Source organism: Cryptotermes secundus, unplaced genomic scaffold (genome assembly GCF_002891405.2).
Source record: "Cryptotermes secundus unplaced genomic scaffold, Csec_1.0 scaffold568, whole genome shotgun sequence".
NCBI classification, from domain to species: Eukaryota; Metazoa; Arthropoda; class Insecta; order Blattodea; family Kalotermitidae; genus Cryptotermes; species Cryptotermes secundus.
In genome coordinates this window covers 3,226,442-3,239,386 of record NW_019725423.1, presented here as the reverse complement: position 1 = coordinate 3,239,386, position 12,945 = coordinate 3,226,442, and the positions used below count along the sequence as shown (strand labels likewise).

Sequence of the window (12,945 nt, the reverse complement as noted above, 5' to 3'; positions counted from 1 at the left end):
AGCGGTCAGCTTCACGGCTCAGTCCTCTAACCCCAAGAGAAATCGGCCCGGAAGTTCGGTCGTACTTGAGAGTCGGTAGACACGCTGTTGACAAAAAAATTCTGGCACCTGCAGAGAATCGAAACCCGGTCGTCCAGACCATAGCCCGTTGCTATACCAACTGAGCTGTCTCTACTCATCCATTGTCTTTTTACCTTCTTTCATTTTATACTTTTATGATGATGATGATGATAATAATAATAATAATAATAATAATAATAATACCTCAATGAACTGTGTAAACGTATTGAAACTGCATTATTGTTTTCAATACGTTTGTAGAGAAGCAACAGCAGTTCACTGGCTTTTGTTTCAGATGTTGTACTACTTGAAGATGATCAATACTGGTCGAAATATGGAGTGAATTTGTATTAAATATGTAGACATCTAAAAGTTATGTCAATTTTTTTAAAAAAAGGTAAAATATGGATTTACTTACAGCTTACTAAACAAGGCCTCACAATACCTGTGAACATCAGCTTTGTTTCTGCCACGGGGATGAAAAATTTGTGCTGCCATGTTAACAGCAGCACTGTTATTGTAAAGAGAATTTATGCCGAAACGAATTTTAATAGATATTCAGTGTGATTGTATCTGTTTTCATGTTGTCCTGTTGTACACTACTGTGGATGTTGTATAGTCAAATATGAAAACGTTTATTGGTGATCGCGTTATTATGAAAAGACTCAATGAATGATAGTTTTGGAAAGACCTAACCTTTCTGGGGGATTGTTTGATATGCATAGACTACCTACTATAAATCAGTACTCTCTTTGAGGACAGGGAAGAAATTTTATGTGCAATTATAGTTGTAATAATAAAACTGTTGGTAACATTTCTTGCATAGTATATGTGATGCCTGTAAATTCTTCCTACATGCAAATCAACCGAACCTCCATATGGTTCACTTTTCTCACAAACGAGATTGTAAAGATCGGGTCTTGATTGTATATCATTACATTTGATTCGAAGGAAGTTTCACTGCGACATTTAAATTAATATGTTTTTCAGTTTAGTCCTTGAAGGAAGAATGATTTAAGCAAATACTTTCATACAACTGGTGAGCTGAGTTGACTTTAAACCTGTTATCCAATTATAGTACATCAATAACAATGACTTCCTGCCAAAAGAACCAAAATCGAATATGCTGATATGGGAAGGAAAAGTGAAAATCCTGTGCAGATCATGGGAGCTGTTATGTACAATAATGAAGAACTAGCTCAGAGTATAAAATTTTAAAGAAAATATTATCTTTTCTCTCTTAGACTTGTTATTAAACCAAACAACGGATTAAATTCTTAACACTTCAATAACGAAAGTAAGTAAGGGGGGGGGGGGACGGGTTATTTGGGCCGGGAGACGAAGTTAACCTAGAGTTCAGCCTTTAGGCCGAATAAATCAGGCAGTTAATTGTTATTTTCCGACAGCAGAGGACCGAGTTTGACAGATGCTCAGTGATACTGCGCAGTCAAGTCTTCGATACAAAATTCCACTATTGTAAAATTTTCTGACGATGATGTAGAACACACAGAATTACTGGGATTTTGAACTTTTTCCATCGTCCGGTATTCTAGGAAATAGAAAACACGACGTTTCAGAAACTGGATCTGTTTCCGTCCTCAGGTGAGTGAGGGAAGAAAGAGCTAATGTCAGTCACTGGTCCAGTGATTCAGATTAGTTCTTTCTAAGGGGGCCCAATTGAATAGGTGACTTCCCCCTTCACCTGAGGACGTAAAGAGATCAAGTTTCCGGAACGTTATGTTTTCTATTTCCTAGAATACAGGATGATGGGCAAAGTTCAGGAAATCAGTAATTCTGTGAATTCCATTGTTGTCAAGCACATTGTTGTTGTTGTATAGTCCAAACTGTAGCCTTGCTTTCCGCTATTGCTGAGCATATTAGTGTTGTCTGTTGGCAGTTAAGACTGGAGCATAGCTCACAATCTGTGTCCCTCAAATATCTTATTTTGTTGGACAGGGCAAAAGTGGAGGATGTGCAGCCGGAGACAGTGTCCCGCCAGGGCTCGTACGATATCGTGGCCAGAAGAGTGGTGCAGGACAGTGATCTTGAGATTCCCACAGTGTTCACCTGCGAGTTACGTATTCCAGACGCCAACTACGCCGTCACGAAGAGCGTCTTCTACTATCCTGGTAAATAGCAGTTAGAATAATTTCTGTCTTGCTGTTTCTCTGCCTTCATATTTCAAATCGGGGTTGGTGATAAGGTGATGTCCAGTTTCAGAGTGGTATGGTATAACGAAATTCGTCCAGGTTCAGAATAGTACAGCATAAAGAAATGACTCTAAACGTACCAAAGCCCATTGGCCAATATGCAGAATGTCCCATATGACTTGAGCATGCGAAATACCTTCTATTAAATATCGAACATAGATGTTCTGGATAAACGTTGTTCGGTTTAGATATATGATACCGGTCACTAGAAGGTTTTCAAATGTCACCATATAGTTCAGTAACCACAAAGTACCATTTCATCGGTAGCACAGTTGGTTGAGGCACTATGCTACCGGAAGATCGCGGTTTCGAGCCCCGATGAGGTGAATTTCTTCAATTTTCTTAATCCTTCCAGCAGAACTTTATGGCCCTGTGGTCGATTCGGCCTCTAACAGAAATGAGTAACAGGATTCTTCCTGGAGGGCAAAGGCGGCCAATCCATTAAGACTGACAACCTTACCGCCCTCTGTGAGCCGATTGTCTAGAAAATGTGGGAACCTCGACGTCTCACAACCCTATGGGCCTTCACCGAGGGTTACAGGGATAGCTTCAGTTTTTACCATTTCATTAGGAGGGCTTAACAACTTGCAGTGGAAATCAGACATTTGAAAACTGGTGAAGGTGGTACGAAGTATGAAGAAAGTCGTCTTCTGGGATCTGGCGCCGTGTATTTGTCATAGTCATCGCCGTGAAAACCTCAAAACTTACACGTGGTACGAAGTAATTTTCTTAGATGAGAACTCACATATTTGACTACCATTCTGCTTATGACAGAACGTAGAGACATGTGACGTATCTCAGGCTTAATATCTGTGTTCATTAGTGTTTCGTAAATAAAGATTTCCGCAGAGTCAGTGACATATGCAAGCAGACACGAAGCAGTACTACGTGGTAGAGTCATTAAGTTCGTGGAATGTGGTTCTATCGCATCATATTACAAGGTATTCACATACACTTACGAAGATCCACATCGGCCCTCAGAATAGTTGCCGTTGGCCGCTAAACATGTTTTCCAACGTTGATATAGCTGCCGAAAACATTGCTGAAACATATTGACAGTAAATTCCCGTACGACAATTTGCGGCCATTCCACGAACTTATTGACTATGGTAGTACTTCAAATCGTCTGGTCGTTCATTCAACATGGTTAAGAATAATTCTATCCTTGAGAGTACGAATCATGGTGTACAGTAACTAAGAAAACGTTGAAATGTCCCATATTTATGGGGAATGAGCAAAAAATTCAGTAGGAGCGCAGCAGCTGTAGGCGGAGGGATCTCCTGAAAAGACTCTTGACAGACGTTCATTCGCCTTAACAAAAATAAACCTTAATGAAACAGGAAATATTAACTCAGGGAAGCGAAATCGACGGAAAGCTCTCACGGACAAAGGAGCTGAAGTTGATGTTCCAGGTACATTTGTAAAATAATCTTCATATTAGTACCCACAAACTGAAATTTATTCTAAAATTTCTTAAAAAAATATAGACCGCATTCTTGAAGTTCCAGCCATTCTACGTATCGCTACACCAACAACTGCATGGGGTCGATTTTATCAGTGGACATAGTAACAATTTTGTTGATGAAGCTACAAGGGAGTCAATAAATAGGCCACAAATGGAAGTACAACAGCTGTAATGGATGTAATAAGTTCATATGTGTATCACTAGGTAGCAGCACAGCCCAGCTTCATGACAGTCTAGGCAGTAGCCGAGGATGCGTACGTTCGGAGGCTGGTTACAATTATCAAAATGGCGACCGTGCTTGAGGTGTATACTACAGAAGAGCAGCTTTGTTGTGCGTCTTTTGTGGGAAAATGAACCTATGCAAAGAATATTCATAAATAAACTGAGAATCCTACAGCGAGTGTAACGGTGAACTGTATACCTTGTAAATCAGCGATAGCGCTGTATTAATTAATTAAGAGACAGAGCGTAATAGAAGTGTTAATAAATCCAGTCATCTGATTTAGAACCCGTTATTTTCATGACAATATTTTGAATAAATTAAGATTTAAAGGGTTAATTTGTGCTCTATGAAGTGCCTCGCAGGTCTGTATTATTGGGCGATGTGTTAACAACGCACTTATCCTAAGAATGTATTCTGTATTTTCGAGAGACCATAGTAGTATGTATGATACTACAACTTATAAGGCATGATCTATCATAACAATTAAATGCACCAAGCGGAAGGGAGATATTTGATACTTACTTTGCAGCAAACATTTTGGACGGTACATAGTAGGCCTAAATATTGTATTGTCACGTGTATGGGGATGGATTGAATGATTGGACTTATCAACGCCTTATACACAAAACTCGGAAATAGAGGCAATTTCAGCGCTATCGCTGATCTACACACTTTACATTTCACCGTTACACACGCACTAGTGTTCTCAGATTTCACTAGTCGTATCCCGGCAACGGATTTCGAAACAGTAATTTTACTAATCTCAATTTGACTGCGGCACACATGAAGTCTCTTTTTACAGCTTAATTTCTTTCTTGCCATCTCTCGTCAAATCATCATAAATTGCCATTTCAGGAGAGTCCCTCAATTCTAATTGGATACCAGTAATATAGCCTTGAGTTGGATCTAGCGTAACCCACAGTTTTCATCGCTATAGCTCAAAAATACTTCGATTGTTGCTTACGTATTTTTCCGCGGTAACCTGTTTACCGAGTCGTTGCCTCGCAATGAACGTCTACTCTGACTCCGCTATTCTGGCTTTCAGGAGTCATATGTCACAATATTATTCATATTTCGTAAATATTGACTGTAGCATATCCACTGCAAATACAAGTACTTTGCTTGTCAGAGTAAGTCATATAAATACATTCAGATTTCGCACGCAACGATAGTGTAAAAATGTATTTTGCATGGCGATAAATCATCTACGAAGTACTGTAATGTCATACTGTGTTTTCTTGACGGAAGTTTTCCCACACGCTCAACTGTGATGTTTTTTGTTCTGCATATTGATGTAAGGTAATTCAAGACCGCGGTGTCTCTAAAAACGGGACCGTGGAAGGAGACAGCTTTATCATATGAACATGCATAAAATCTGGAAAAGTAAACTATTTTTAAGGGGTTGAGGAAATGCAAGATGAAGACTCTTCTAGTTTAATTACGCCTCATTTTTCTACTACAGGCAGGCCTCTGAATACTGTGCCAGGCCAGTATAATTATTACAGCTGCTGTGAAGGAAGTGGTTTTATTGATATTTAGTTTTCATAACCTTAATTTCATGTTAGAAGAATTTGTTTTTATTATATAAGAAGTTCGGGTAATAATATGGATACCATAATGAAAAACACACAAGCTTTAATTGACGCTAGTAAGGGGGCTGCTCTAAAAGTAAACACACAGAAAAATGAGTATATGTTGCTGTCGCGTCACGAAAATGCAAGGCAAAATCGTGACATAAAGAGAGCTAATAGATGCTTTGAAAATATGGCACAATTCAGATGTTTTGGAGCGACAGTAACAGATCAAAATTTGATTAATAAAAAAGTGAAGAAGAAATTTAACTCGGGTAATGCTTCCTACCATTCAGTCAAGAACCCTTTGTCTTCTCGTTTGCTGTCCAAAAATATAAAAATTAGAATAAAAGAAATTATAATTTTGCCTGTGGTTTTGTATGTGTGTGAAACCAGGTCCCTGACAGTAAGGAGGAACATAGACTGAGGGTGTTTGAGAACAGGGTGTTGAGGAGAATATTTGTACTGAAGAGAGATGAAGTGACAGGAGGTTGGAGAAGACTGCATAATGAGGAGCTTCATAACATGTACTGTTCTCCAAATGTAATTAGAATGAAGATATCAAGGAGGATGAGATGGGCAGGGAATGTAGCACGAATGAGGGAGAAGAGGAATGAATATAAGATATTGGTGGGAAAGCGAGAAGGAAAGAGACCGCTGGGAAGACCAAGGCGTAGGTGAATTGACAATTGTAAAATTTATCTTAGAGAGATAGGATGGGATGGTATGGATTTGATTGAACTGGCTCAGTATATGCATCCGTGGAGGGCCCTTGTGAACACGGTAATATACCATCAGTTTCCATAAATTGCTTGAAAATTCTTGAGTAGTTGCACAACTGACTACTTCTCAAGAATGTCTCAGCTCCACGTGTGAGTTCATAGTTCAGAAGAACAGCTCAATTTGAAACTGGCACACAATTCCAGAATACACTTCAAAGTGTCATTTAATAGAGCTGCGTTTAAATTTGGATTTGTTCCTTCAAGAAACACTGACCATCTCTTTTACAACATTCCGTCTATTGATGGTATCACTTTATTTTGGAAATTAAATAGAAATTTAAAGCAGGAGGCTCATGTACTCACAACTACGCTATACACATGTGGGTATTTGAAACAGAGAAACTAATTTGGGCATGTCAAATATTGTAAGAAATAGACCTTTGTTATTTGTATTCCAAAACCTGGTTGACTATACTGATGCACGCCTTTCTTCTGAAGCGAAGATGTCGTAAAAGAGAGTGCAATGCAGATTGAATTGTTTGCTGAAATGGAAATAACAGCAAATAGAAAACTATTAATGTAATATTAATGTAGTCATAAGAATCTGCCATTGCAGGCTGATATTGGTTTTGTTGTTAAACTCCTTCACTCATTTTGGTTACAGTAATCAAATAAAATGTACGGCTTACTGACCAGTGTAATTGTCACCTCGTTGTTAAATAAACTAAAAAAGAAAACCAATAACATATCCTACGCTCGGACGTGTTTGGACAGTGGTCAGTCTGAATGCGAATGCTCGATAGTTTATGAACACTGCCGAGTACAGGGGGTGATATTTGCAATAGGAAAACGGTTTACAGAAGCAGGCTGTACTTTGAACTGACTGAGTGGAGTTCTGTTGTACTGGACAGATGTCAAAGTCTTACACAGATTTCGTCAAATCATAGTCAGCGGGTTGGAGGGACTGAACAAGAGACTCTTATAATATACAGTTTTATAACTATTATATCAGCCCTTTTCACATCAAATATACTGCTCCCAAGTATTCGTGCTTCAGGGCACAACTACTGACTCTCTTCTGTTTAAGAAGTATGAAGAGATATACATTTAAAAAACACTTAAATTAGGCCTAGAACAGGGAATGTAAACAATAAGTTATCTGTCAGTCCATCAGTCCTTCTAACTAATACACCCACAAATTGATCTTTTCGTCTCAACACTCGCCTACTTATTTATTCTTCCACAAAACATATGTTGCATACTTAAATCTCTTATGTCGCATTTGTTTGGCAAATTGAGTGGCAGGCTTTAGTATTGTTCATACACATTTTGGAAGCAGAAATTCGCCTGAATTACTTGGCGTTGCAAAAATATAATTATATGCATTATGCGTGGGGATTAATGTATTTATTTGACCAACTATGATTAGATTAATAATGTGGGATAAGTAAATAATACGGCGCGTAAGAAAGAAATCGTTGGAAAATAGGGAAGTGTTTAGATTTGTTGACTTCAACGTCCGGTATTATTTTTCAGCAAGAAAAAGAAGTGCATATTATTAGGTTTATGCAACTGTGTGCTGTGTTCACATGATGTAATATTTGGGGTTCAGTTGATTTCAAGTGTTGCCTCCACAGTGCCATAAGAAACAGTTAATTGTGAACTGTTTAGTTACCATATATGTACATGTTGATTGTTCCGTAGGCTAGCAAGCTATGCGTGTGGTAGAACTTAATTAGTTAATTGATGACCCAACATTGTATATGGAGCAGCAACAATGGGAGCAATTAGCAGCCACTGGAAGGTTGGTGTACGTTGTATATATTATCCGTTTTAAATTAACACAACTTGTAGTTTCTGAAATGAAACACCAATGTTCCGTTTAATAATTTTAATTACCTCCGCTTTCGTCTATTTGTTAACGCCCTATCGTGACACAAAGCAGAGCTAATAGTTAACGCGTTGTGTGGATACTAACAGTACAGGTAAATACTTAATACTTGATTAAATTCAGTAACATATACATATTATTCTATTATCTTATGTCTACGTAGTAGCGTAGTCGGTTGAGGCACTATGATACAAACCGGAAGGTCGCGGGTTCAAGTCCCGATGAGGTCATTGGATTTTTTTCAGTTGATCTAATCTTTCAGGCCGCGCTATGGTCCTGGTGTCGACTCAGCCTCTAACAGAAATGAGTACCAGGAATTAATTTTCCTGGGAAGTAAAGCGCGTCCGTCACGTAAGGCTGACCACCTTACCGCCATCTTTGAGCCGATTGGCCCTATGGGCCTTCGCGGTCTGTTACAGGGATAGCTTCAGTTTTTACTTACTTTTTTACGTAAGAAACTAATTATGATAACAGCAATGATATTAATATTCATACGACGGGCTGCAACCATGCTTGCTATGTATGTAAATCTCATGACGTGAAATAAACCAGCCATGCCATGTTCGAGCATATAAACTGGAAACTCGGACCACTAATTTTAGTCGGACTATAAAATATGGTGGGCTAGTGCTAAACTCGGAAATTTATGTGCCGGCTTCTCGCAGTGGAAAACCGGCTTCAGTTTCAGGCAGCTTCACGGATTAGGTTCAACTAAGTTCCGACATGGACATCTTCGGAATAGTCTTCTTATATAAAACAAACAAACGAAACTAATTCCATGGCCTGTAGTCCACAGGCGAACTATACTGACCGAGCTACCGCCGCTTGTCCGCGAAGTTAGCGCCAACTTTTGCAGATAGAGGATGCCACGTGGTCAGCGCAGCGGGTCCCCATGGCCGTTACTCTCGGTTTTCTAGGACCGAGCAGCAATTTCCATGAAGTAGCTCCTAAATTATCCTCATGAGGCTGAGTGGACCCGGCTCCAGACACACTACTTCTCAGAAAATCTGCTGGCGCCGAGAATCGAACCCGGACTTCTGTATCTGTAGCCAAGAACTCTGACCACTAGACGACAGAGGCGGTCATAGACTCCTTATATTCTTATAGCGCTTTGACACGTAAAGAAGAGCAAGTTTCTGACTCTGTCATTGTGCATTTTGTGCAAGTAAGTTAATCCTCTCTGTATAACAATATATTTCTCCATAAATTGAATAAATGTTTAGCCCCTTCTGTGCAATATATTTTTTATTCTGCTACATCTGGTACACCCTTCGACAGACCTGAATTTTACTTAAGTTGTAATAACAATGTTGTTACATTTAAACAAATTTTTATTTCCATATTAAAGGATAGAAAATGTAATAATTATATAACGTACCAATTTGCCTCTTTTAATTGTTAGAATAAGGTTTTAAATTTCAAAATTTTCTCACTACATGTTTGCAGTTTCAATGGTATGTTCAAGAAACTACTATTAACAAGCAAAATAATCACATTTATAGAAAAAAACAGTATGCTGCAAATAATTCTTTCACATTTGATTGTAAGAAAACTTCGACATTTAACCTACTTGCGAAGTAACATTTTTAATTATGGTGTAAATAAATAACATAATATAGTAGTATTTTAAGAAATTTTTTGTGACATATGTGATGGATGAATTAATATCGGGATAGATATTTCTCTGACAAATTTCATTTGCTGCTACAAATGACAAATATTTACAAATTTTCCATACCCAAGTACCATTTCCTCTGTACTGTGCTAGGGTCACCTCAGGTAGCATATTTCACGGTCCTGGGTCCCAATTTGGGCCACGCTTCTGACCTGGCATGTAGCTGGATTCAGAGAGAAGGAGCTAACTTTATCAGAATTCTGTCCGTCTGACCGCTGGAATGGCACTCATAGTTTACTACATTGCTGTCGGTGACATTCGTGTGACAAGCGAAGTGTTCGTCTCACACTTTTCTCTTGAGTGAGCAATTTTTTTTTCTGGCTTGGAAGGGACGTAAGACGTGAAGCGCAAGTGGAATTCCAGTTTTGTCCGTGTACGTCAGTTTTTGTGTAAATGTAAAATTGCCCCTCTGTTAACTAATTAAGCTCTACAACATGAAGGCTCATGGGGGAGTGTACGTATGTATGAACCCATGTTTTGTTGACCTCTTCGTTTGTTGGCAGTAAGTGGTCAGCTTCACGCTCCGGTCCCTTTACCCCAGGTACCTTTTGAATAGGAGGCTTAGTTTTGTATGAGTGTACTTATTATAGCCAATTAGTAGGTAAAGGCTACTAGGATGAGGAAACCGCCTGGAAGGTCAGTGCCGAGATGAGAAGGTGATAATGAAACAGATCATTAGACATGAGGTGTGAGAGTGGTGCAGAATTAATTCGTGTAGCTCAGGCCAGGGCCCAGTGACACGTTCATGCTGGCATGGCAACGAAACTTAGGATTCCATAAGAGGCGAGACTCTTCACGATTGGCTGAAGACTATCAGCTCCTCGAGAAGGACTTCGGTCCATAGAGATACTTAATTACAGAGAAAGACACTGGGCTGCTTAGTTTAAATTCTTATATATATATATATATATATATGTAACGTGGCGTTACGTGTTCATGATAAGAATAGGTTTATCCATGACAATTACTCTAACCCAGAAACCCGTGAATCTAGCAATAATTGCGAACAGGATCGCATGCAAAGTGCATTCTTAGTATTTATATCCTGCACATAGGATACTGTTTTGAGTTTATCTCGCAGACTCGTTTGGAGATCCAGGTTAATGCGAATCATAGCTGTTAAACTGGGTCTCTTATCGTAAGGAAATAACATGGATTGAGGAGAGTGCTTGGATCTATGAGGAAGGAGATAACAGGAGAAGGGAGAAATTTGCATATTCAGAAGTTTCGTAAATATTCTTTATAAAACATAATTACGGTGATCAATTCAAGGAGGAGATGGGCTTGGTATGTAGAACATTCGGGATAGATGGAAAACATAAAAAAAGTAGCTGGAAAACCCAAAGTGAAATAGACAGTTTGGAAGTTGGGAAAATGGATTATAATGAAATAGGGTGCAATTATTAAGGAAAGAGACCACTTGGAAGTCCAAGGCGTAGGTGGGTGGACAATATTAAAATGGATACAAGGATGGGATAGGATGGATTGGATTAATCTGGCTCAGGATAGAGACCAGTGGAGGGCACTTGTGAACACGGTAATGAACCTTCGGGTTCCATAAAATGCTGGGAAATTCTTGAGTAGCTGCAAATTTGGCTTCTCCTCAAGAAGGGCTCAGCTCCCTAAGTAAGTAAAGTAAGGATGCGGTTATTTTGATTGGATTCATTAGGCTCGAGTTAAGAACTATTGACGGACTCTTGTAAGCAACTAACTAACCATGAGAAGCTACAGTTACTCAGTTAGCACTCAAGTTTTCATGATTTTGTTGAAACAGACGGTTCGTTACCGTGTCCACAAGAGCCCTCTACTGATCCATATCCGGAACAAGAAGAATTTAAGCTGCACCCTCTCATCCTATTCATTTAAGATTCATTTCAGTATTATCCTCCCATCTACGCCTAAGTATTTTAGTGGGGTGAGCGGGTGCAGGTGTGAACAAGAGAGCAAATCATCGAGTTCTATAAAGGACGGGGAATTTCAACATGGCTTGACAGTGACTGACTTCTAAGGAATCTTCTCTAGGGAGTTAGTTGGGTTGGTATGACTGCAGACCTTTCTCTTAATGTGGTTTATGTTTGTTCTTAAGTTTTGTAGTAGCATGGGGATTATGCTTCTGACTCCTCAAGCCTGGTACTGGATTCCTAGATATTTTTTGCATGAGTGAAGGGAATTGGATCGTCACGTGGTCACACACTAAACACACAGTCTAGTAGAATGTTACGGTCACGTTTTCATGCCTGCACTCGTGATTCTAATCTGCGCTCTCAGTATTAGTAAGGGGAGTTAGAGTTTGAACGCGTGACCATTCGTTCTCTATTAGCGTGATTTTTGCTTAAAAACAAGCAAATTGCATATGGTGGTTAATTTTTGAGCATAGAATTCTTTCCACTTACTGCCTAATTGATGGTTTTGTGTTGATATGATAAGTGCTGATATAATTTCATATTAATCATAATCAATCATAAACAGTAGCAGTCTTGTTGGCTTGTTGTGGACACGGTGGATTGCTTCTTAAGGATTACTTTCTTAAACTGTTTTATTTTCATCGATGGCAAGTCTTAGGAGGCAATTCATTGTAGGAGATTTATGTACACAGTTTGTTGAAATGAAAAACCCTTACGTATCTATTTTGTAGGTGGGATTCGGATGTACGACCATATGCCAAACATTAATTTAATTGTGATATTTAAATCATATTCATATTCATAAATGTATGTATAATAAACTCTTTGGAGCTGAGTCCACCTTGGGAAGCTAATAATTGCTCAGTTATTCAAGAAATTCCCAGAATTTAACAGAGAATGAATGTTCATTAATGTTCAGAACAGGAAACCAATTATATGATGTTGTTTTGTCATCGGAATACAGGGCAAAATGATGATATAAAGATAGCTAACGGATTTTTGAAAATGTGGCACACTTAAAATATTTGAGAACGGGAGTAACATATCAAAATTTGATAAGATCCAAAAGTTTGTGACGATGGTATATTGCTACAAGTATTATGTTTTTGGACATTAACCATCGTCTTGTCTATTTCTAGAAAAACCGTCCTGTTTCTTTATCAAAACACAGCGTTTCGGAGACTGGATTCTGTCCCCGTCCTTAGGTAAAACCTACTCAGTTGG

At 38.8% G+C, this 12,945-nt stretch overlaps 1 long non-coding RNA gene across 1 annotated transcript in view; it reads left to right on the top strand.

The window, feature by feature from the left end:
• The first annotated feature begins 2,017 nt into the window (after nucleotides 1-2,017).
• Nucleotides 2,018-12,945, top strand: part of LOC111863393 — a 69,044-nt gene continuing 58,116 nt past the window's right edge. The window contains exon 1 of the long non-coding RNA XR_002842596.1: nucleotides 2,018-2,189. This is a non-coding gene — a long non-coding RNA (uncharacterized LOC111863393). The remainder of the gene's footprint in view (nucleotides 2,190-12,945) is intronic.